General features: G+C 37.7%; 1 protein-coding gene and 1 pseudogene across 4 annotated transcripts in view; both read left to right on the top strand.

The window, feature by feature from the left end:
- Positions 1–24,039, top strand: part of TTC17 (tetratricopeptide repeat domain 17) — a 126,094-nt gene that overhangs the window by 96,407 nt on the left and 5,648 nt on the right. The window lies entirely within an intron of this gene.
- Positions 12,883–13,839, top strand: LOC101176708 (annotated as a pseudogene).

The following is a 24,039-nucleotide window of genomic DNA, read 5'->3' on the forward strand; positions in this document are numbered from 1 at the left end:
GACTGGGTTAAGAAAATGTGGCACATATACACCATGGAATACTATGCAGCCATAAAAAATGATGAGTTCATGTCCTTTGTAGGGACATGGATGAAACTGGAAACCATCATTCTCAGCAAACTATCGCAAGGACAAAAAACCCAACACCACATGTTCTCACTCGTAGGTGGGACAGATTGAACAATGAGAACACATGGACACAGGAAGGGGAACACCACACACCGGGGACTGTTGTGGGGTGGGGGGAGGGGGGAGGGACAGCATTAGGAGATATACCTAATGCTAAATGACAAGTTAATGGGTGCAGCACACCAACATGGCACATGTATACATATGTAACAAACCTGCACGTTGTGCATATGTACCCTAAAACTTAAAGTATAATAATAATAAACATTTTAAAAAAAGGGTGCACTGTATGCCATAGAAAACTGATCCAGAACAGTCAACAGCAATGCTTATTGAAGCAAAATTACTCCATCTTGGAAGAAAAAAAAAAGAAAGAAAGACAGCAAATGTAATCAGATTTTTCAACAGCAACTCTTGATTCCAGAAGACAATGGAGTAACATATTTAGGATACTTAAAGAATAAAAAAAGATGAGCCATGGATTTTATGTGCTACCAAACTGACCAGCAATATAGAGTCCACAGACAAATTGCCATTAACATGTAACAAATATTGTTTCCATGAGCCTCTTCTTGAGAAGACTGTCTAAAGATAAGCTTCAGACAGCCAAAATGACCAGAGCAGCATTGGTATAAGGGACTAGTAGCAAGCATTATATATTTGTCTATAGAGCCAAGACTGAATAATGGCTCTAAGAGAGGCAAGACAGTATGGTATGTTAGGGAAGCTCCTCAGCTTACCATGGGATTACATCCCGATAAACCTATTGTTCAGTTGAAAATACCATAGGTCGAAATGCATTTAGTACACCTAACCTACCAAACATTATAGCTTAGCCTAGCCTTTCTTAAATGTGTTCAGAACCCTTATATTAGCCTACAGTTGGGTAAAATCATCTGGGAGCACAGTACATTATAGAGTATCAGCTGTTTACCCTTGTGATCATGTGGCTGACTGGCAGCTACAGCTGGCAAGAGTGTTGTACTGCTTTCTACTGTATGTCTGTTGCTTTCACACTGGCATAAAGTTGGAAAATCCTAAGTTGGGGATTGTTTGAGCTCTGAAAATGTAGGTATAGTACCATTATCAAAAAATGGTGAGAGAATAGGAGAATATATGAAAGGTAAAATAAGCTCACTGATCACTTAATAGGTACTGGTTGGGAATTAAAGAATGATATTTCAAATTAAATGCTGGTGGGGAGGAAAGGTAGAAATGTAAGAAAAGGTTATCAGGTAATTTCCATACTGTTCATAGTAGGGGACCAAGAGAATATAGCCCAAAAAAAGTATGAAAGAAGGGAGAGTAATGGTATTATATAAAGGCCTTATTGTATAGATACAATACAAGCCTTCCTAAATACCAAAAGATAACCTGAAAAGAGACAGTATGCAAATAAGATAGACAATATAGTAAAAGGATACACATGTACACATATTAAACAGATGGATTCAAGGGGCCAAGGACAAACAATTATATCCATAATTGCAAATGTTCTTACCTTAACTATTAAAAGAACAAGATTTTCAAATTGTTTAACAAAGCATAGCCAAACGTTATGCTGTATTCAAGAAATATCCAAATAAAATTTAACAAAATTTAAGGTAAAAATAAAAGAATGGATAAAGCATACAAGGCAAATACAAATAAGAGAGCAAAGTTTATGATCTCCATACCTAACAAGGAAAAACTTAGATCAAAAAGCTTGACATGACAAAGAAATATACTTTAAAATGCTAAAGACTACAGTTTACAATAAAATTGTAATAATTATTAGTATTTATGTATCCAGTAACTCAGAAACAAATGTCATAAAGCAGAGACTAAGGGAGATTCAGAGAAACAGATTAAAATATACCACATAATACCAGACAAAAAATTAATAAGGATATAAAAGACCTAAATAGCATAATCAGTAAGGTAGATCTTATTAGATATATCAAACTCTGAACTTTGATAATAGAAAATACAGCTTTTCATCATTTGAACATAGAATATTCATTCATGAAAATTGTATCAGAGCAGTGAACAAATTCCAAGGAAGAAAATAAAAGTAACATTTTCTGGCGAGAATGCAAAAACATAATAATAATAAAAAATAACAATATAAAAGCCCTCCTACCTGGAAATTCTAAAACATGTCATTTAAACAGCTACTGAGTCAAAGGGAAAATAAAAAATTTAGAATTTCTTGAAGATACCTGAAAACAAAATAACAGTCTGTAGAACAGACTAAAACAGTTTTCAGAGAAATTTTCATAGCATTAAGTACTGTATCAGTAAAAATGAAAAATAAGAAGAAAAGATATAAACACCCAAAACCAGGATGAAAAAATAAACCAAACTCAAAGCAAAACAATTAACAAAGAAAAAAGATGCATTAACTATACAGAAAATCAGTAGAAACAATGAATCCAAAAGTTGAGTTTGAGGTATATATCAATAAAATAGATATGTCATTAGCTAACCTAATAAAGGAAAAGGAGATTGCCAAAATAAAATTCAAAAGGCAGGGGGACATGACCATAAAAATAGGAAGTTTAGAGAATCAGACTACTTTGACCAAAACATATAATTTATTCAAATATGTTTGAAAACTTAGGTGAAATAATATTTTTTAGAAAATTACAATGCAGAAAAAATGCTGCATTGTAGTTTTCTAAAAAATATTATTTCTCAGTAGAAACAGCATCTAAATCAGAAAGATTGCCATAGAAGAAATGGAAAAAAAAGTTAACTCCAACCAAAAAGCACACTAGGCCCAGATGACTTCACAGAGGACTTTTACAAACTGTTAAGACCAAAAATTTCCAATGCTGCTATATTTCAGAGTATCAAAAAAAGAAAATGTATTTTACAAAGAAAACATATCATTGTTCCCCGAATCTGAAAAAATTGGCATGAAAAAATAAAACTACTAACCTATTTCTCTTGGTAACAATTCAAAAGTGATAAAATAGTAGCAAACATAATCTAACAGCATATTTTGAAAAATACATCATGACTAAAAGGCTATTCTAGGAATACTGAATTGATTTACTATTTGGAAACCATTAATATCATCCTTCATATTGATAGAGGGGAAAAATCATATAATCATATCCAGACTTGTGCAAACATTGGATATATTCAATACCAACTTAGGTTAAGACCTCTAAGAATTGATACTTTTCTTAGCACAATAACACACACACACACACACACACACACACACATCACTTAGCAGAAAAGCCAGGACCTTACTAGGTGCCTTCTAAATGCTTTTCCACTGAAGTCAAGAACCAGACAAGAATGTCCACTCTACTACTACTCAACATGAGTGTGAATGTATTAATATAGACAAAGGCATTCAGACTGCCTACTGTATCTAATAAAGTCATATGTCTGGAAAACCCAAAAGAATCCATGGAAAAGCAACTACAAAGAATACAAGAATTTAGTCAAATAACATTAAAAGTTAATACACATGTAAAAGTAATATTCCAGTTAGGATGTAGTAGGTCAAGGCAGGTCAGTGCATTACAATAACTTAAATGAACCAGATAAACTTCTAAAATCATGTTTTTAAAGCTATCACAAAACTAGGCAAGCAACAAGATATGAAAGAACTAGATGGCTAGTGACAGAAGAACCTTTCCAAAGTGAGCTGGTGATTGCCAGCTGTGTTTCCCTGCCTATGCCCCCAGCGCTTGTTGGTTCAGGGTATGAGCTAAGAACTGGCCTTAGCCTAGGGAGAAAGCCATTACTGAGGAAGAAGAGAAAATAGTAAAGCTTTTAGCAGTTGTTCAAGGTGGAATTAACAAATTGAAAATCAAAGACATGACCAGTTTTTTTACAAGGAGCATTTTGATTAGAACTAAGACCACACAGGAGTCTGGGGGATTAGGCTCAAAACTTGGGAAAGGTAGAGTGAAATCTCTCCATCTCGCACTGCTTAGGAAATGAGGAGATGCTGGGTGACAGAGCCAGCCATAAGCATATGGCTTTTTCCCCTCAGGATTTTCATCTTGATACTACTCGGATGGGAGACTGAAGTGAGCTGGGGATCTCTAACAGGAAAAAGTCTTTTGGGCTGAGGAGACAAACACCTACCTACCAGACACCTGAGGTCATTTCTGTTCCTCAGTTGTGGCACTCTGGGGATTCTGATTAGGTCTAGATTAGTTCCTTATCTAGCGTTAGGTCTAGGTTAGTTCCTAATCAGAATTCCTGGAGTGCCACAGCAGAGGAGCAGGAATGACCCAGACAGATTGAGTCTTGCCAAACTCTATGCCCCAACCTAACTCATTATCGGGCAGGAATGAGTTGATCAGTTTTCCGACTTATTTGAATAGAGTGAAGGGAAAAACTGCCCTGATGAAGTATAATATCTGGAGCCACTGTGGTTCTTTTATACAGAAAGACCAGAATACAATTTTTAGAAAAAAATACTAGATATGCAAAGAAGCAAGAATGTATGGTTGATAATAAGGCAAAGTGCAGACAATAGGAGTAGATTTACAGATAATAGAGATACTATACTCAGTAGACAAGGACTTTAAGATAACTACAATTAATATATTCACAAAAATAAGGGAAAAGATGAAGAAAGTAGATGAAAAAAGTACCTTTTCACCAGAGAACTAAAAACTACTTTAAAAATCAGATAAGCATTCTAGAACTTAAAAATACAGTAATGAAAACTCATTGAATGGGTTTAATAACAGATTGAACAGAGCACAGCCCAGAATTGGTGAACTAGAAAAATATGCAGACAGAACCACAGAGAAAATAAGGGAGTGTGGAGATTGATAAGAGCATAAGAAACGTGATGGAAAAACTCCAAAGATCTAACATACATATAATTAGGGTCTGGGAGATAGCGAAGTAACAGAATCGGGCAGAAGTGATATTTGAAGAAATGGGCTAGAATGTTCCAAAATGGATGAAAGGTAGCCTACAGATTCTAGAAGCTCAGCAGACCCCAAGCAGAATAGGTACAATGAAAAGCACAGCTAGGAAAATTAAAAGCTTAAGAGCCAGGAAGAAAAATATAATTTCTGTATCAGTTACCTGTTGTTACAAACAAACAAATGGCTGTTTACCATTACAGAACTTAACAGCCATTTATTTATTTGTAATTCTGCTGTCTGGGCTGGGCTCAGCCAGGCACTTCTTCTGCTGATCTCACCTGAAGTCACTTATGTTGCTGGAGCTACACACCCAAGAGCTGTTGACTCTCATGTTTGGTGCCTCTGGGGAAGCCTGGAAGAGTGGGAGCTGTCCAGGCTCCATCTCTACATGGTCTCTTAGGTACCATGTGATCCCTCCAAGTCCATCTGGTCTCTCCAGCTCCACATGGTCTCTCTGGCACAGTAATAAGCACGTGATGGATCAGGGCTTCAGAAGGGTAAAAAACAGAATCTGCTTGGCTTCTCAAAGCCTAGAAACTCGTACAGCGTCATTTCAACTGCATTCTTGTTGGTCAGAGCCAGTCATCACAAAGCCAGCTGAGATTCAAGGAAACAGATAGGACTTCACTTCTTGATAAGACATGGGTGAAGAGGAGGGCAGATAGAATTTTAGGGCATCTCTCATTTGCCTGAGTTTTCCTACTGGCTCAAATTGCTTAAATTCCTCCTACATGCAAAATGACACCCACCCCAAGAACCCCACAGTCCCATCCAATTATGGCATCAGGCTCAGAGTCTACTTGTGTACAGTAGTTCCCCCTCAACTGTGGTTTCACTTTCCACAGTTTTCAGTTACCCACAGTCAACTGAGGTTCAAAAATAGATGAGTACAGTATAATAAGACATTTTGAGGTAGACAAAGATGTAGATCACATCCATACAACTTCTATTACAGTATATTATTTTAATTGTTCTGTTTTATTATTAATCTCTTACTGTGTCTAATTTATAAATTAAACTTTATCATAGGGATGTATATAGGAAAAAATAATAGTTTGTGTAAGGTTCAGTACTATCCACAGTTTCAGGCATACACTGGGGGTCTTGGAACATATTCCCCTCAGATAAGAGAGGATTCCTGTGTATGGAAGAGGCTCCTGAGATACAGCTTCTCTTCATCTGTAAACCTATGAATTAAAAAAAAGTTGTTGGTCTTATCCACCCCCGCACATACAATGTACATTGTTATGCCAAGGATACGATGTCACATCAATTGACTAAATTTACAAGAGAGGAAATTGAAGGCATGTAGCAATCCCATGGCAGTTGTGAAATCCATCTGGCTACATGTCACCAATTCCCCCAATTCCAGGGGTAGGGAACATTTGATTAGTCTATTTTGGTTCTCTGATGTTGGCTCCCTTTTCTGTTTCTCAGTTTTTGACTTTTTTCTTTGAGCTGTCTTTCCTTTTCCATGAGAAATGTCCTGTTTTTGTAGCTGAATAGCTTTCTCAGCCTGCTTCTAGGCTCTGTCCCAACTGGCACAGTTATCCACACTGGCACAACTTCTTTAAAAAGCTTTGTGGACTTTCAAATTATAAACCACTCACTCCACCAGAGAGAAGCCACACCCACAAATTTCTTCAAGAAGTCCTCTATGTACTTTGAATGTGAATCAGGGATGATACCCTTTAGAGTCTTAGATGCCTTTTGTCTAACTGAGAGCATCAGCTGGGCACTGGCTTAAATCTTTCTGAAGTACAGGTGGTCATCAACTTATGATGGTTCAACTTAGAATTCTTTTACTTTAGGATGGTATGAAAGCTGTATGCATTCAGTAGCAACCATACTTCGAGTACCCATACAGCCATTCTATTTTTTACATTCAGTACAGTATTCAGTAAATCATGAGATACTCAGCACTTCATTATAAAATAGGCTTTGTGTTAGATGATTTTGTTCAACTATAACATAATGTAAGTGTTCTGAGCACGTTTAAGCAATGACAGGTTAAGCTATGATGTATGGTAGGTTAGGTGTACTGAATGCATTTCAACTTAATATTTTCAGCTTACGATCGATGGGTTTATCAAGACGTAACCCCATTGTAAGTCAGGGAGCATCTGTAGTAGTAACAAGGTTGTATTGCATGTGCTTTATTTTATCTTGACCCTGAGACCATAGTCTTACTGTTAACACCCTGGATTTTTTTTTTTTTTTTTTTTTAACTTAAGAACCTTTTGCTGGAGAAGCTGGTAACGAGAAAGTTTTATTTTGTAACCCTGCAAGTCCCAGGTTGAAAGTATTTTCCTCTCAATTCTGCTTGAAACTGAGCAGTTCCTTGTTTAGTTCTCTCTTTTAATACCTTTCTACTGGTGTTTTTTGAAAAATTGCTTATCACTTTCAGCATTTTTCCTGGAAACCTTAGCCAGATCTATAACTTCACTAGGTCCTTTTTCTGTCTTCCAAGATACAGTCTCACTTGTTTTGTCAGTAGATTACATGGCTTCTGTCCAGCCTGAAATACCAATTTCCTCAGTGGTTTTCCAGCCGCCATTAGTAGTCTCTTTGCTGCTCTTCCACCAAATGTCTACAACCCAGTCCCCAAACTAGTGCTACATGTCTTAAGTTTCTATCATGGCAATGCTCTATTTAAATATCAAATACTATTTCAGTTATCTTTTACTGCCTAACAAATCACCCCAAAATTTACTACCTTAAAACAAAACTATTCTTTGCTGAAGATTCTACAGTCTGAACTGGACTCAGCTGGGCATTTCTTCTGGTCTCACCTGGAGTCACTTATGCAACTGCAGCCATGTGGGGGACTCCACCAAAGATGGCTTTACTCAGATGTCTGGGGCCTCAACTGGGGTGGCTGCATTAGCTGGGGCACAGCTGCAGTTCCCTCTCCAGCAGGGTCCTGGGCCATTTCACATGATGGCTGAGGGCTCCAAGAGGGTGAAAGCAGAAGCATCCAGGCCAGGCCTCTTAGAGCCTGTGCATAAAACCGAAGCAGCACTGCTTCATCCATGCTGCCCTTCAAAGCAAGTCCTGGGGCCTGCTCAAAATTACAGGCATGAAAATATCCTCTACCTGATGGTAGTGACAAAGAATATGTGGCCCATCGTTAATTCACCAGTTGCCTTCACAGTTGCAACAATGAGACTGTTAGCTTCTAAACAGAAATGATAGAAACTGGAAGCCATTGTAACAACATGTTTAAAGTGCTAGACTAAGGAAACTGCAAGCTTAGAATTCTAAACCAGCCAAAATGTTCTTAAAAGATTAAGGCAAGACAAGTATGTGTTCAAACAAACAAAAACAGAGAGAATTTGGCACCAGTAGGCCTGCACTGAAAAATTAAAGGAAGTTTATCAGGAAAATAATCCCAGATAGAAATATGGACTTGGAAGAAATAATGAAGAACACTGGGAAGCATATGTAAATGAATAGTAACTATACAAAATAATAATTGTACACCCTGAGGAGTTTCAATTTTATGTACTGTATATCTAAAATTTATGGTGGCAATAACGTAAATGATGAGAGGGAAGCAGATAGAGTTTAAAACTCCTAAGGCTTAATTGGTATCAGCCAAGTAGTAAAAGTAATAATTTGCATTGGCTTTAATAAGTAAAAAAAGCATGTTTTAAGCTCTAGGCTAACAACTAAAAATTATTTTAAAATGTAACTTAATAGAAGGAAAATGGAATCATGTAGAACATTTGATTAATCCAAAGGAAGTCAAGGAAGATAAAGGTACATAAAAGTAGATCACAAATAGTACAATGGCAAATATAGACCCAAGTACATCAGTAGTTAAATGGAGGAAGACTGTGTAACTTAAGAATTAAATGTGGGCTAGATTAAAAAAAAAAAAACAAAAAACCAGCTATATAACTATACCCTTGTCAGAAAAAGTAAACTTTATAATAAGAAGCACTGGTGAAGTTAAAGTGGAATATTTTATAACAGTAAAGGGATCTGTGGCAGGCTGAATAGTGCCCCCCCACAAAGATATCCACGTTCTAATCCCTGGAACCTGTGAAAACTATACACATATACAGTATGGAAAGAAGAGGACTTTGCAGATAAAATTGAGGATCTGGAGATGGAGCGATTACCCTGGATTATCCAGTTGGGTCCTAAAGCCAATCACATGTATTCTTACAAAGAAGGAGACAGAGAGACTTAATCTAAAAGAGGAGAAGGCTGTGTGACAATAGAGGCAGAGTTATGCAGCCACAAGCCAAGGAATGCCAGCGGCCAAAAGAAACCAGAAGAGGGAAGTAACAGATTCTCTAGATCCTCTGAAGGGAGCACAGCCCTGCTGACACATTGACTTTGACCCAGTGATACTGATTTTGGACCTCCTGCCTTAAGAGCTGTGAAAGAATACATTTTTATTATTTTAAACCACCAAGTATGTGTTAATTTGTCACAGTAGCTGTAGAAAAGTAATATAGATTTAATTCATAAGGTAGGTATGTTCTGTAAACTGTATGCACCTAAGAACATAGTCTAAAATATATAAGGTAAACATTGACATAACTGGCAGAAGAAATAGACATATTCCCAATCAAAGTAGATTTGAATAAAATTATAATAACTGATGGCAGTTATTATTATAGCAGACCAAAAACACCACAATTACAAACTGGACCTAGCTGACATATATAAGCACTGCATCCAGCTGTGACAAAATTCTTTTTTTTTTTTTTTTTTTTTTTTTTTGAGACAAAGTCTCACTCTGTTGCCCAGGCGGGAGTGCAGTGGTGCTATCTTGGCTCACAGCAACCTCCGCCTCCCAGGTTCAAGTGATTCTCCTGCCTCAGCCTCCCAAGTAGCTGGGACTACAGGCATGCGCCACCACACCCAGCTAATTTTTATGTGTTTTAGTAGAGACGGGGTTTCACCATATTGGCCAGGCTGGTCTCGAACTCCTGACCTCGTGATCCACCCGCCTCGGCCTCCCAAAGTGCTGGGATTACAGGTGTGAGCCACCGTGCCCAGCCCAAAATTCATTCTTTTACATGCACAAGGAAGGAACGTTTATCATATGTGAACACTTAACATATGACTGAGCCATAAAAAAGGCCTCAACAAATTTCCAAATATTTAAATTTCTTAGCATGGAAATGGATATTGACCAATACAGATTAAGCCATAAATCAGTACAGTTATCATACAAAAATAAATAGCTTTCATATATACAATTAAAAAAACAAAGTTGTAAGAGAATTTTAAAAGAAAATACCTTAGGCAATTTTTTTTTTAAACTCCAAAATTTAAAACTTTTGAAAAATGCAAAACTAGGCTTGAACAAATGGAAAGACTTAACCATGTTCTTGCATGTGAAGTCTCAGCATCATGCAATGTCAATTCTCTGAAGTTAGTTTGTCATTTTAATGCAATAACAATAAAAATGCCATGTTTTTTTCTGGTGCCAGGCAAGCTATTAATAATTGTTTAAGTTTATCTCAAAGAAGAAACAATCAAGAATAATTAGGGAAACTGAAAAAAAGAACAGTGGGAGAAGAGGAGGATTTAACCTAGAAGACATTAAACGTACATGAAGCCTTTAATTAATTTAGTTTGATATTGCTGCATGAATGCACAAACCAATGGGAAAGAATAGAAAACTAATTGCATATGGCAATTTTGAATACTGTAAAGGCAGCATCTCATCAGTGAAAGGAAATGTATGTTTTGATGCTAAATAGGGGAAAAGATAAAATTATATCTATTCCACAGGGCGTGGTGTCTCCTGCCTATAATCCTAGCACTTTGGGAGGCCAAGGCGGGTGGATCACCTGAGGTCAGGAGTCCGAGACCAGTCTGGCCAACATGATGAAACTTAATCTGTACTAAAAATACAAAAAAAAATTAGCTGGGCGTGGTAGTGCACGCCTGTAATCCCGGCTACTCAGGAGGGTGGGGCAGAAGAATCGCTTGAACCTGGGAGGCGGAGGTTGCAGTGAGCTGGATCATGCCACTGCACTCCAGCTTGGGCAATAGAGTGAGACTCCGTCTCAAAAAAAAAAAAATTACATCCATTCCTTCTACTACATACCAAGATAAATTTTAAATGGATCAGAGATTAAAATAAATGTAACAAAATGACTTCATACAAGTACAAATAAAATGCATGGGAATTTCTCTGTAACTTGGATGTAGGGAAAATTTCCTGATTGACTCAAAATTCATACACACTAAGGAAAAAGATGAATAACTAAATTTTTTTTAAAAACTTGCATTTCAAACAAGCACAATGAACAAAATGAAAAGCTGGGAACAATATTTTCAAATTATATTGCAGATAAAGGGATTTTAAACCTAATTTCTAAGGAGCTTTTACAAGGAAGGAAGAAGGTCAACAATCTAGAAAAATGGACTAGATGCAGCAGAAAAGAAAATGAAAGCAGAAAATTATGGAAAATTGTCAAATGGAATTATAAAGAGGAAAAAATGGAAATACAAGCTTTTTTTAAAAAGAGAGAATGATCTGCTACAATACAGGAGGCTGATCTGGGCAGAGAAACCAACAGCCTTTAGAAGTCATGCTAGGCTAGAGAAATAAGATTGGATACTAGAAGGGCTAAGGTCCTGCTGAGAAGGGAAAGACAGAGATGTGAACCTAGTACCCTTCACAATACATTGGCAAATTCTGAAGCTACAAAACACAGGAGACCAGAAAGCCAAGTAGAAAGCTGTGAAAAACCGTTCTTAGGAGGCTAGTATTAGAGTTCAAGACCCAGCATTGAGGACAGGAGGCTTTTGGTGACTATCCGGGGATTTCATTTGGAAAGTCTGGAGATTTGTGCCTTTTAAGAAGGGACAAAACTAAGGGTAAGTGAACTTTGGGTCTAGGAATGGCAAGACCAGCAAGAAGATCACCATTGCCAACTGTGGCCTTTACACAATGGCATAGCAGCCCAAATTCAGTCAGCTGTTGAATTAAGTTTATGGTCTACCTGCCAAGCTAAAGAATGTATGAATGCTCTCTTTAGAAAATAACATCATATGGAGCCTCTACAACTTCTTAGAAACAATGTCAATCCTTTAGTAAAATTATACTAGACATTCAAGAGATGGGACTGAAAACCAAGAGAAAGGGCAGACATTAGAAATATACCCACAGATGATTCAGGCAGTGGAGTTAAGACCAGGACTTGAAATAACAATGATAATGTGTTCAAGAAAATAGAAGACAGGGAGAAAATAAATAAAAGGGAAATTTCCCGCCAGATAATTGGAACTTGTGGGGGTAAAAAGAATCAAATGGATATTCTAGAGCTGAGAATTGCAATAACTGAAATTAAGAACTCTATTGATGGGTATAAAATCAAATTAGACAATGGCGAGCCCAAAAATAAACCCTCATATATATAGTCAAATGATTTTCCACAAGGGTGCCAAGACCATTCAATGGGGAAAAGATGGTCTCTTCAACAAGTGGTGTTAGGAAAACTGTATATTCATATGCAAAAGAATAAAGTTGGACTCTTATATCATATGCAAAAGTTAACTCAAAATGGCCCAAAGACCTAAGTATAAGACCTAAAACTGTACAACTCTTGGAAGAAAACATAGGAAAAAAGCATTAAGACAATATATGTATTTCTTGGTTATGACACCAAAAGCACAGGCAACAAATGTAAAAATAGACAAATTGGACTATATTAAAGTTTAAAACTTCTGGGCATCAGAGGACACAATTAACAGAGTGAAAAGACAGCCTACAGACTAGGAGAAAATATTTGCAAGTCGTACATCTAATAAAGGGTTAATATCCAAATTATATAAACCACTTGTACAAATTAAAAACAAAATAACTCAATTAAAAAATATACAAAGGACTTGAATAGTCATTTCTCCAGAGATGATATGCAAACAGCCAACAAGCATATGCAAATATGCTCAGTACCACAAATCATCAGGAAAATGCAAATCAAACCACAACGAGATACCACGTCATACCAATTAGGATGGCCACTATTAAAAACAAAATTAATAAGCATTGGCAAGGATGTAGAAATTGGAATGCCTATGCACTGTTGGTGGGAATATAAAATGATGCAGCTGGCTTTGCAGGCACTGCTGCCCCCCAACACCCCCTGTCACTAGGCCATGGTCATCCCCACTGTGCCCTTCAACATCACCATCAACAGCAAGCCCTTGGGACACATCTCCTTTCAGCTATTTGCAGACAGATTTCCAAAGACAGGAGAAAACTTTCACACTCTGAACAACAAAGACAAAGGATTTGGTTATAAAGGTTCCTGCTTTCACAGGATTAGTCCACAGTTTATATGCCAGGGTGATGACTTCACACACCATAATGGCATTGGTGGCAAGTCCATCTACGGGGATAAATTTGATGATAAGAACTTTATTGTGAAGCATACAGGTCTTGGCATCTTGTCTGTGGCAAACGCTGGACCCAAAACAAATGGTTCCCAGTTTTTCATCTGCACTGCCATGGCCAAGTGGTGGGATGGCAAGCATGTGATCTTTGGCAAGGTGAAAGAGGGCATGAATATTGTGGAAGCCATGGAATGCTTTGGGTCCAGGAATGGCAAGACAAGCAAGAAGATCGCCATTGCCAACTGCAGACAGCTCTAATAAATTTGACTTGTGTTTTGTCCTAACCACCAGACCTTTCCTTTTGTAGCTCAGGAGAGCACCGTTCCACCCCATTTGCTCACAATATCCTATAATATTTGTGCTCTTACTGCAGTTCTTTGAGTTCTATATTTTCATTATATCCCTACACATATGGCTGGATTGCAGAGTTAAGTTTATGATTATGAAATAAAAACTAACAAAAAATGATGCAGCCACTATGGAAAACAGTATCACAGTTTCTCAAATAATTAAACATTGAATTACTATATGATTCAGCAATTCCACTCCTGGATATGTATCCAAAAGAATTGAAAGCAGGACTCCAAAGAAATATTTGCACATCCATGTTCATAGCCATACCATTCACAGTAGCCAAGAGGTGGAAGCCATCTGTGTGCCCATCCACAGATCAATGGATAAACAAAATATGGGATATACATACTATGAATACAGCCTTAAAAAGGAAGGAAATTCCAACACATGCTACAACATGGAGGAATCTTGAGGAATTACGTTAAGTGAAATAAGCCAGTCACAAAAAGGCAAATACTGAATGATTCCACTTATGTGAGGTATCTAGAGTAGTCATATTCATAGAGACAGAAAATAGAATGATTGCTGCCAGCAACTGGGAGGAAGGAGGTGTGAAAAGTTATTTAATGGATATTGAGTTTCAATTTTCCCAGATGAAGAAGTTCTGAAGGTTGGTTACATGATGTGAATATACTAAACACTACTGGACTGTATACTTAGAATGGCTAAGATAAATTTTATGAGTTTTCACTACAATAACAAGTAGAACAGTAGAACAGATGATTAGTCACAGCAGAAAAGATGAAAGACAGGTCAAAACAGGTTATTAGAAAATATCCAAACTGAAGATGAAGAAGAAAATCATTTTTAGTAGAAAATATTCAAACTGATATATAAAGACATAAAGGAATTTGTGGAGGCAGAGGGGAGATAAAGGAATAAAGGACATGTGGGACACATCCAAAAAAAAAAAAAAAAAAAAACCAACATACAGAATCCCAGGAGAAGAGGAGAGAGAACAAGGCAGGAGCAATGTTTGAAGAGGTAATGGCTCAGAATTTATTTCCTAAGAATTTTCCATAGAATATTTCACAGACTCAAGAAAGTGTGTGATCCACAGATATAAATACAGAGAGGCCTTACTAGAACATCATAGCAAATTGCCAAAAACAAAAGACAGAGAATAGAATCTTAAAAGGTAGAGAAAAGAATTCACTTTGAAATGTCCAAGACTGACAGCTGACTTCTCAGCAGGAGCAATGGAACCAGAAGACAACAGAGTGACATTTCAATTGCTGGAAGAAAACAGCACCAACCTAGACCTCTGTACCCTGCAAATATCCTTTAAAATTGAAGCAAATAATCATTATATGTGTTATTGGCAAAATGATAGACCAATAGAACAGTGGAATAGAAGAGAGAGGCCAAGAATAAACCCTTACATAGATGGTAAAATGATTTTCTCAAAGGGCACCACAGAATTTGAATGAAGGAAGTAAAATCTCTGTAATAAGTATGCCTGGAATGCATGGATATGCATATAGAAGAAAAAACCCATACCTCACATCATCCAGAAAAATCAACTTGAGATAAATTATAGACATAAAAGTAAAGCTAAAGCAATAAAGCTACCAGAGCAAAACATAAGATATTCACTTTTAAGTTCTTGGTGTAGACAGAGACTTCTCAGAAAGCATGAATTATACAAGAAAAAAAAATTGATAAGTTGGACTTCATTAAAATTTCTCAGCAGGGCATGGTGGCTGACACCTCCAATCCCAGCACTTTGGGAGGCCAAGACAGAAGGATTACTTGAAGCCAGGAGTTCGAGACCAACCAGGGCAACATAGCAAGACCCCATCTCTACAAAAAATTTAAAAATTAGCCAGCAACACCTGTAGTCCTAGCTACACAGGAGGCTGAAGTGGGAGGATTGCTTGAGCCCAGGACTTTGAGGATGTAATGAGCTATGATTGTGCCACTGCACTCCAGCTTAAAAAAAATTTAAATAAAATTTATCTTCAACAGACACTTAAGAAAATAGACACAGACTTAAAGAAAATATTCACAATACATGTATCTGATGGACTTGAGTTCAAAATATATAAAGAACTACAATTTAGTAATTTTTAAAAAGAACGCAATTTTTTAAAGGTGAGTTTTGTGAATAGACATTTCACAAAACACGATATATGTAGAGTAGTTACATTTTAAAAGTACCCAATGTATTAGTCATCTAGAAATGAAAAATAAAATTGCAGTGAAATACCAGTTCATACCCTGTAGAAGGGCTACAGTGAAAAAGACTGATAATGACAAACATTGGAGAGGATGTGGAGCAACTGGAACCCTCATATGTTGCTAGTGGGAGTAGAAAATAATATGATTATTTTGGAAAACAGTTTGTCAGTTTATTAAAGAGTTATATATACATGACCCAGTAATTTTGCTGCTAGAAATTTATCAAAGAGATATGAAAACATATGACCACAAAATACTTGGAAAAAAATATTTACAGCAGCTTTATTCATAATAGCCAATAAAACTGGTAACAGTGAGGTGCCCATCAATAGAAGAATAGGTAAACAGCGGTCTATTGAGACAGTGGATACTGTTCAGCAAAGAAGAACCAACATCCACAACATTGATGAATCTCAATATTATTCTCACAAAAGAAGTTGGTCACAAAAATATGCATAGTTAAAATTCTAACTATATGAAATTCTAGAATGGGGAAAATAACAAAAGAATAGAAATCGGATCAGTGATTACTTCAGAAGTGTTGACTGGGATACCGCATGAAAGAACTTTCTGAAGTGTTGGATATTTCTGTGTCTTTGTTACTTAATTGTCAAAGGTGAATGTTACACTTAGGATCTGAGCATTTGTTTATGTAAGTTATACCTCACTCTTTAAAAATGAAAGTTAAATAAAGATTTTAGACCACTAAAAGCTGGAAGATGCGTGTTACCAACAGATTGTACTAAAAAAATCACTAAAGGGTTTTTTCAGGCAGAAGGAAAACTATCCCACATGGAGGCTCAGAAATATAGGAAAGAACAAAAAGCCACAGAAAGGGTAAATGTTCGAGGAGACAGAGAAATGAGGATGGCTTTACAAAATAAGGAGACTAACATCTTCCAAAGTAGAAATGTATAGCAACAATAATAAAACAATAAAAGGCAGATGGGGACTGAAATAAAAATGAAATATCATTGATAATAAAACAATAAAAGGCAGAAGGGAACTGTACTGACCACGTTAGGTAGTCCTAGGACCAGTTAGACATTTCACATTCATGCCACTGCAGCAGCATCAGAGGCATACCTCCAGAGCGAGTCCTTACATAGCTCGCACCTTAGTCCAGGGGCCATTCTCTGCCCACCTGCATTTTCTGCCAAGTGTCAGTTCAGGTAGAAGGGAACAAATCAATTTGTTAATTGTGGCAACTACCCTAACTTAGATACCCTAAGTTCCAAAAAAGAATCAATATCTTTTGTAATAGCCTCATGAGCATAGAGTCCTGGAGAGGGACATGGCTTGGCTACAAGAACCCTGACACTCAGAAGCTCAAAGTTGTGGCTTTTCATCAGATATTTGTAGTTTATTTACAATCATCTCAGTCCAGATAGGTTTACCAACCAGTGTTATTTTTTACCATATGTTACCTGTAACAGATATTAGATATTTAGGGAAATAAAGCTAGAAGTTTCATCCAACATTATTTTCCGTTTTAGGCTCACGGACCGACTTCCACAACCTTGAGTTAAAACTTTAGGGCACATATATACCATGGAATACTGTGCAGCCATAAAAAATGATTAGTTCATGTCCTTTGTGGGGACATGGATGAAACTGGAAACCATCATTCTCAGCAAACTATCGCAAGGACAAAAAACCAAACACCGCATGTTCTCACTCATAGGTGGGAATTGAACAATGAGAACACATGGACACAGGAAGGGGAACATCACACTCCGGGGACTGTTGTGGGGTGGGGGGAAGGGGGAGGGATAGCATAAGGAGATATACCTAATGCTAAATGACAAGTTAATGGGTGCAGCACACCAACATGGCACATGGATACATATGTAACAAACCTGCACATTGTGCACATGTACCCTAAAACTTAAAGTATAATAATAACAAAATAAAATTTAAAAAAAATTTTTGAAAAAAAAAAAAACTTTAGGGTAGATAAGAATTACCCGGAGGCCTTGTTAAAACACAAATTGTTGGTGCCCTGTGACTTACTTCCTAGCTCAGTAGCTCTAGGGCGAGGCTTGAGAATTTACATATCTAGTAAGTTCCCAGGTGATACTGGGTGATACTGCTGACCTGAGGACCCCATGTTAAAACCAATGCCTTATTCAATGGCAGTGATAACAAAGTAAAAGTGCCCCTTTTCTGTTTACTGTTTCCAAAAGGGTCCCCATGTTCTTTTAGCTTCAACCTTTAAAATACTATCCATTATTTATTGCTTCTTCAAAAGCCCGTCTCTAATTGTCTCCTTAGGGAGTTTTTGATCACATTGACATTAATTGTCACTAACTGTCAGCAGATGGCATTGACCAGACTCTATTTTAGGGTTAAAGCCATCTGATCCATCTGCACTATCAGAACCTTCAGGACGCGACTCAGGCTGCAGTTCAGAGGGCTCTACCAGTGGCCCTAGACTTGCACCAAGCTGCTGCCATTGCCACTGTGCCAGCGTGTATGCCAGGTTACCACATAGTCCTATGTAACCATGTGGGCTGCTGCAGAGTAATTCCCCTACTTTTGTCCCCCACTTCCTCAGGTAGAGGCTCGTAGACATGACATTGGATGAGCAGGCAGCTCAGCTTGGTCAGAGACAGCCAGCTGCTCCACCCCCTTTGTCCTATCACAGACCCAGTCACAGACATAAACTCTCAAGCCCATGTGCTTGTCTCCTTCCCACCCCCAGCCAGTCATCAATGCCTAGTTTGGCCTAATGCATCAGCTGCACCAAGGCAAAATCATTTTTGCCAACCAGCCCAGCTGCAGTTTGGTTTCTGGTCAAGTGCATTTTATGGACAGTGGAGAGAAGTGGACAGCTTCTCTCAGCATAAGTTTGTCTCCAGCTTTCATCCCTTCCCATGGAGTCAACATGGTGAAACCCCCTCCCTACTAAAAATGCAAAAATTAGCCAGGCGTGGTGACACAGCCCTGTAATCCCAGCTATTCAGGAGGCTGAGGCAGAAGAATCACTTGAACCCGGGAGGCGGAGGTTGCAGTGAGCTGAGATTGTATCACTGTACTCCAGCCTGGGCAACAGAGCGAGTCTCCATCTCAAAGAAAGAAAGAAAGAAAGAAAGAAATTAATGGCATAAGTATAAAGAAGAAAAAACAAAATGTCATTCAGAGATGATATGATTATCTGTATAGTAAACCCCAAAGACTCCACAGTTTTTTAGAAATAATATTTTTCTCAAAGTGGCTTCCTGTAAACTCAGTAAACAAAAAGTTGCATTTCTGTACAGCAGCACAAAATTTAAAAGTGTAATTTTTAAAGATATACATCGTTATAAAAATATAAAGATCTCAATAAATCCTACAAAAGTTATCAAGACCTCTGTGCAGCAAGAGATAAAACTTTTATCAAAAACCATTTTAAACAATTTAAATAAACAGATATATAATGTTCATGGATAAGAAGACAAATGTTACCAACATGTCAGTTTTCCTCAATTTGATTTATAGAGTCAATGCTATTAAAGTACCAGCAGGGTTTTTTTATGGCACTTGAAAAGCAGGTCTTTATATGGAAAGGTAAATCATGAAGAAGAGACCTGACACTCTTGAAAAGAAACATAAAGTGAGAGTTGCCTTACTTTTTTGATAAAACAAGACATTATGCTGTTTGCTCAAGCATAAATAAAAATGGCTAGGAAGACTACATAGAAAACCCAGAAATAGACTCGGATACAGGCGTCCACCTCCCAGGCCACGGATGGGTACTGGTCTGTGGCCTGTTAGGAATCGGGCTACACAGCAGGAGGTGAGTGGCAGGTGAACTTCATCTATATTTACAGCCACTCTCCATCGCTCGCATTACTGCCTGAGCTGTACATGCGAGGGATCTAGGTTGCACGGAAGTTCCTTATGAGATTCTAATGCCTGATGATCTGTCACTGTCTCCCATCACTCCCAGATGGGACCATCTAGTTGCAGGAAAACAAGCTCAGGGCTCCCACTGATTCTACATTATGGTGAGTTGTACAATTATTTCACAATGTAATAATAATACAAATAAAGTGCGAGATAAATGTAATGCACTCGAATCATCCCGAAACCACCCCCTACCCTGTCCATGGTAAATTTGTCTTCTATGAAACCAGTCCCTGGTGCCAAAAAGGTTGGGGACCTCTGCTCTAACATACAGAACTGTGATGTATTAAAAAAGTAATATTGAAAATTGATGGGAAGAGAAGGGACTATTCAGGAAATGTAGTGGGGCAATTGCTTAGTTAATTTCAGTCTTCGTATCTTACACACAAATTCAATTCCACATGAATTAAGGGCTCAAGTATCAAAAAGAAAATGTTAAAAATTAGAGTAAAATGTAGGAGATGACCTTTCTGGCTATGGAGTAAGGAAAGTTTTCTTCTTAAAGGAGACACAAAATAACTATAAAAGAAAATGTTAATGAATTAAAGTATATTAAAGTTTAATTTTTTTAATTAAAGAGAGGCAGGCCAGAGAGAAAACATGTGTAGCACATTTAATCTACAAAAGATTAATACACAAAACATATAAACTGATGAAAAGTAATACAATAGAAAAATGCATTACAGATATTAACAGGCATTTCACAGAAGTGATATGTGTGATGAATAAACATGAGAAACAATTCTCAGTCTCACTAGTAATCAGGAAATGCAAAGTAATACCACAGGCAGATGCCATTTTCCCCTCACCAACAATACCTAGGGTTAGGAAGGATATGAATCAAGAGGTCCTTTTAAACAATGTGAATGGGGTTGTAAGTTGGCATAGCACCTTTGGGAAACAATTTGGCAATCTCTTGGTTTTGTTTTTTTGTGTTTTGTTTTGTTTTGTTTGAACATATGCATATCCTGTGGCCCAGAAATTCTGCTCCTTGGTATCTACTCTAGACTATAACAGGAGACAACCAGGAAGCAATCTAAATGGATAAATACCATGTAGTATATCCAACTTAATGAGCATTTAATTGTGCAGCAAGGAAATTGAATAAACACAACATGAGTGAATCTCAGAAATAGAATGTTGAATAAAAAGTCCCAAGTTTGACAAGTCTGCATACAATACGCCATAGTCCCCCCTTATTTGCGGCTTCATTTTCCATGGTTTCAGGTATCCACAGTCGATCATGGTCCAAAAATATTAAATGGAAAATTCCAAAAATAAATAATTTATAAGTTTTTAAGTTGTCCACCGTTCTGAGTAGCATGATGAAACCACCTGCTGTTGGGCTCAGTCCACACGGGATGTGAATCATCCCTTTACCCAGTGTATCCACCCTGTAGAAGCTCCCTGCCTCTCATTATCAGACTGAAAAAAAATAGTAGATAGAAAACTAGATGCTATCCATGGTTTCAGGCACCCACCACGGGTCTTGGAATGTATCCCCCTCAGGTAGGAGGGACTACTGTACCATTTTCATAAAGTGCAGGAAGAAGTAAACTAATGTATATTGTTGAATCAAGTATACATGTATGTCAGAGATAGAACTATGTTTAAAAGGTGAAATGGAATAATAAAGATAACATTTAGAATAGCGTGTGAGGATGGAATGGTGTAAGAACACATAAGTAAATACAAGTTCATTTTTCAGTAAGGTGGTCGTTTCTGGAATATTCATTATTGTATGTTTTATAGCATGAGTATGTTTTACATAGTTATATACTTACTATTTATGTTATATAATTATATATTTACTTGGCATGGTGGCTCATTCTGATAATCCTAACACTTTGGGAGACTGAGGCGGGAGGATCACTTTAGCCCAGGAGTTCAAGACCAGCCTGGACAACATGGCAAGATCACATCTCTACAAAAAATTTAAAAATTAGCCAAGCATGGTGGTGCATGCCTATAGTCCCAGCTACTCAGGATGCTGAGGTGGGAGGCTGAGACAGGAGGATCACTTGAGCCCAGGAGTTCAAGGCTACAGTGAGCTATGATCACACCACTGCACTCCAGCCTGGGGGACAGAGCAAGAGCTGCCTCAGAAAAAAAGAAGAAATTATGTATTATATGTGTGTTTAATTATTTGTGTTCTTTTGTGTGTCAAATAGTAGCATTAAAGAAATATCTTTTTTGTGTTTTTTGTTTGTTTTTGAGACAGAATCTCGCTCTGTCACCCAGGCTGGAGTGTAGTGGCGCAATCTTGGTTCACTGCAACCTCCTCCTCCTGGGTTCAAGTGATTCTCCTGCCTCTGCTTCCTGAGTAGCTGGGATTACAGGCACCTGCCACCACGCAAGGCTAATTTTTGTATTTTTAGTAGAGACGGGTTTTCACTGTGTTGGCCAGGCTGGTTTCGAACTCCTGACCTCAAGTGATCCACCTTCTTCGGCCTCCCAAAGTGGTGAGATTACAGGTGTGGGCCACCACACCCAGCGTAAGATCATTTTATTTAAAATCCTTTTGTAATACCAGTCAGAAAGAACAAGTCACTTAACAAGGAGAAACAAGTCGGGCTAGCTTCAGATTTCTCTGCAGCAGCATTCCACACCAAGAGGCAATAGAGAAATGCTGACACATTATTTGAGGAAAGAATACGCTGAGGTTTTAAATCCAACCAAGCTGTCTTTTAGCTCTGAAAGCGCCAGACAGAAAGTTTGCAACATATATGAGTGTATTAGTTTGCTAGGGCCACTAGAACAAAATGCCACAGACGGGGTGGCTTAAACAGCAGAAATTTATTTTATCATGGGTCTGGAGGCTGGAAGCCTGAGATCAAAGTGCTGGCAGGGTTAGTCTACCCTGAGACCTCTCTCTCTTTGGCTTGCAGTTGGCCTCTTGCTGCCTCTTCACATGGTTGTCCCTCTGTGCACACAGGACCCTGGTGTGTCTGTCCTTCTTCTAGCTCCTTCATATAAATCCAGTCATTTAGAGTTAGGGCCCCACTCTGATAGCCTTATTTTAACTTAATCACTGCTTTAAAGACCTCCACATACAGTTACATTCTGAGGTACAGGGGAGTGGGACTTAAAAATATGAATTTTGGGGGAGCATAGTTCAACCCATAGCAGTGATCTCAAAGAATATTGTTCCCATGAGCCCTTCTTGAGGAAACTATTAGAAGATGAGCTTTAGCCAACCAGATGATTGGGAAAACCACACAAAAGTAATGTCAGTGACCACTGATTATATTCAGCTGTAAAACCAATACTAAAAGGTGAGGCATAGGGTGATAGGTCAGAATGTAAATACTATATGCCCTGACAATGTAGAATTATAAAATTAACAAAAATGTTATTGAAAACAGAAATCAGACAAGCAGGTAAGTTTTCTGAGTGCCTCTTCTGTAATGGCTGGGAGGCAGAGATCATCAACCAAAAGTTGCAAATGAAATAGATTTTAAAAACCCAAAGTTAGACCTAAACTCAAAATTCAGCCTAAATTAAATACTGTAGTTTTAGATATAGTAAAGGTAGTATCTCAGTGGGGAGAGAGGTGAATTATTAATTAAATTTTGAGACAAATTAGTAGCTCTCTGGAGAAAAATTAAGTTGGAGCCATATCTTTTACTTCACAGCAGATTAAATTTCAAATAGGTCAAATATTTAAATGTAAAAAATGAAATTATAAAAATTCTGTAGGGGAAATGGTAAAATATTTATTTCTTTTGCTTTTTAAGAGACAGATTCTCACTCTGTCTCCCCCAGGCTAAAGTGCGCTAAGTGGCATGATCATAGCTCACTGCAACCTCAAACTCCTGGGCTCAAGCGATCCTCCTGCCTCAGCCTCCTACGTAGTTGAGACTACAGATGCACACCATCATGCCCAGCTAAATTTTTTATTTTTTGTAGAGACAGGATCTTGCCGTGTTGCCCAGGCTGATCTCTTGCCTTGGCCTCCCAATGCACTAAAATTACAGCCGTGAGCCACCAAGCCTGACCCAGTAAAATTTCTTGATATCCTTGGAGTGAGGTAGGGCTTCCTAACTACAACGGAAAATCCAGAAGTCATTGAAGATCATTAAAAAAACAAATTCTGTAGCAATCAAAATCTGCATCACACAAAGTACCATAAGTCCAAAGACAGACTTCAAACTCGGGAAACCTATCTGTAAATGATAGGCAAGGATGATCTCCCTAAAATATAAAGAACTTTTTACCAACAGAA

This window comes from Nomascus leucogenys, chromosome 15 (assembly GCF_006542625.1).
Source record: "Nomascus leucogenys isolate Asia chromosome 15, Asia_NLE_v1, whole genome shotgun sequence".
Classification (NCBI taxonomy): Eukaryota; Metazoa; Chordata; class Mammalia; order Primates; family Hylobatidae; genus Nomascus; species Nomascus leucogenys.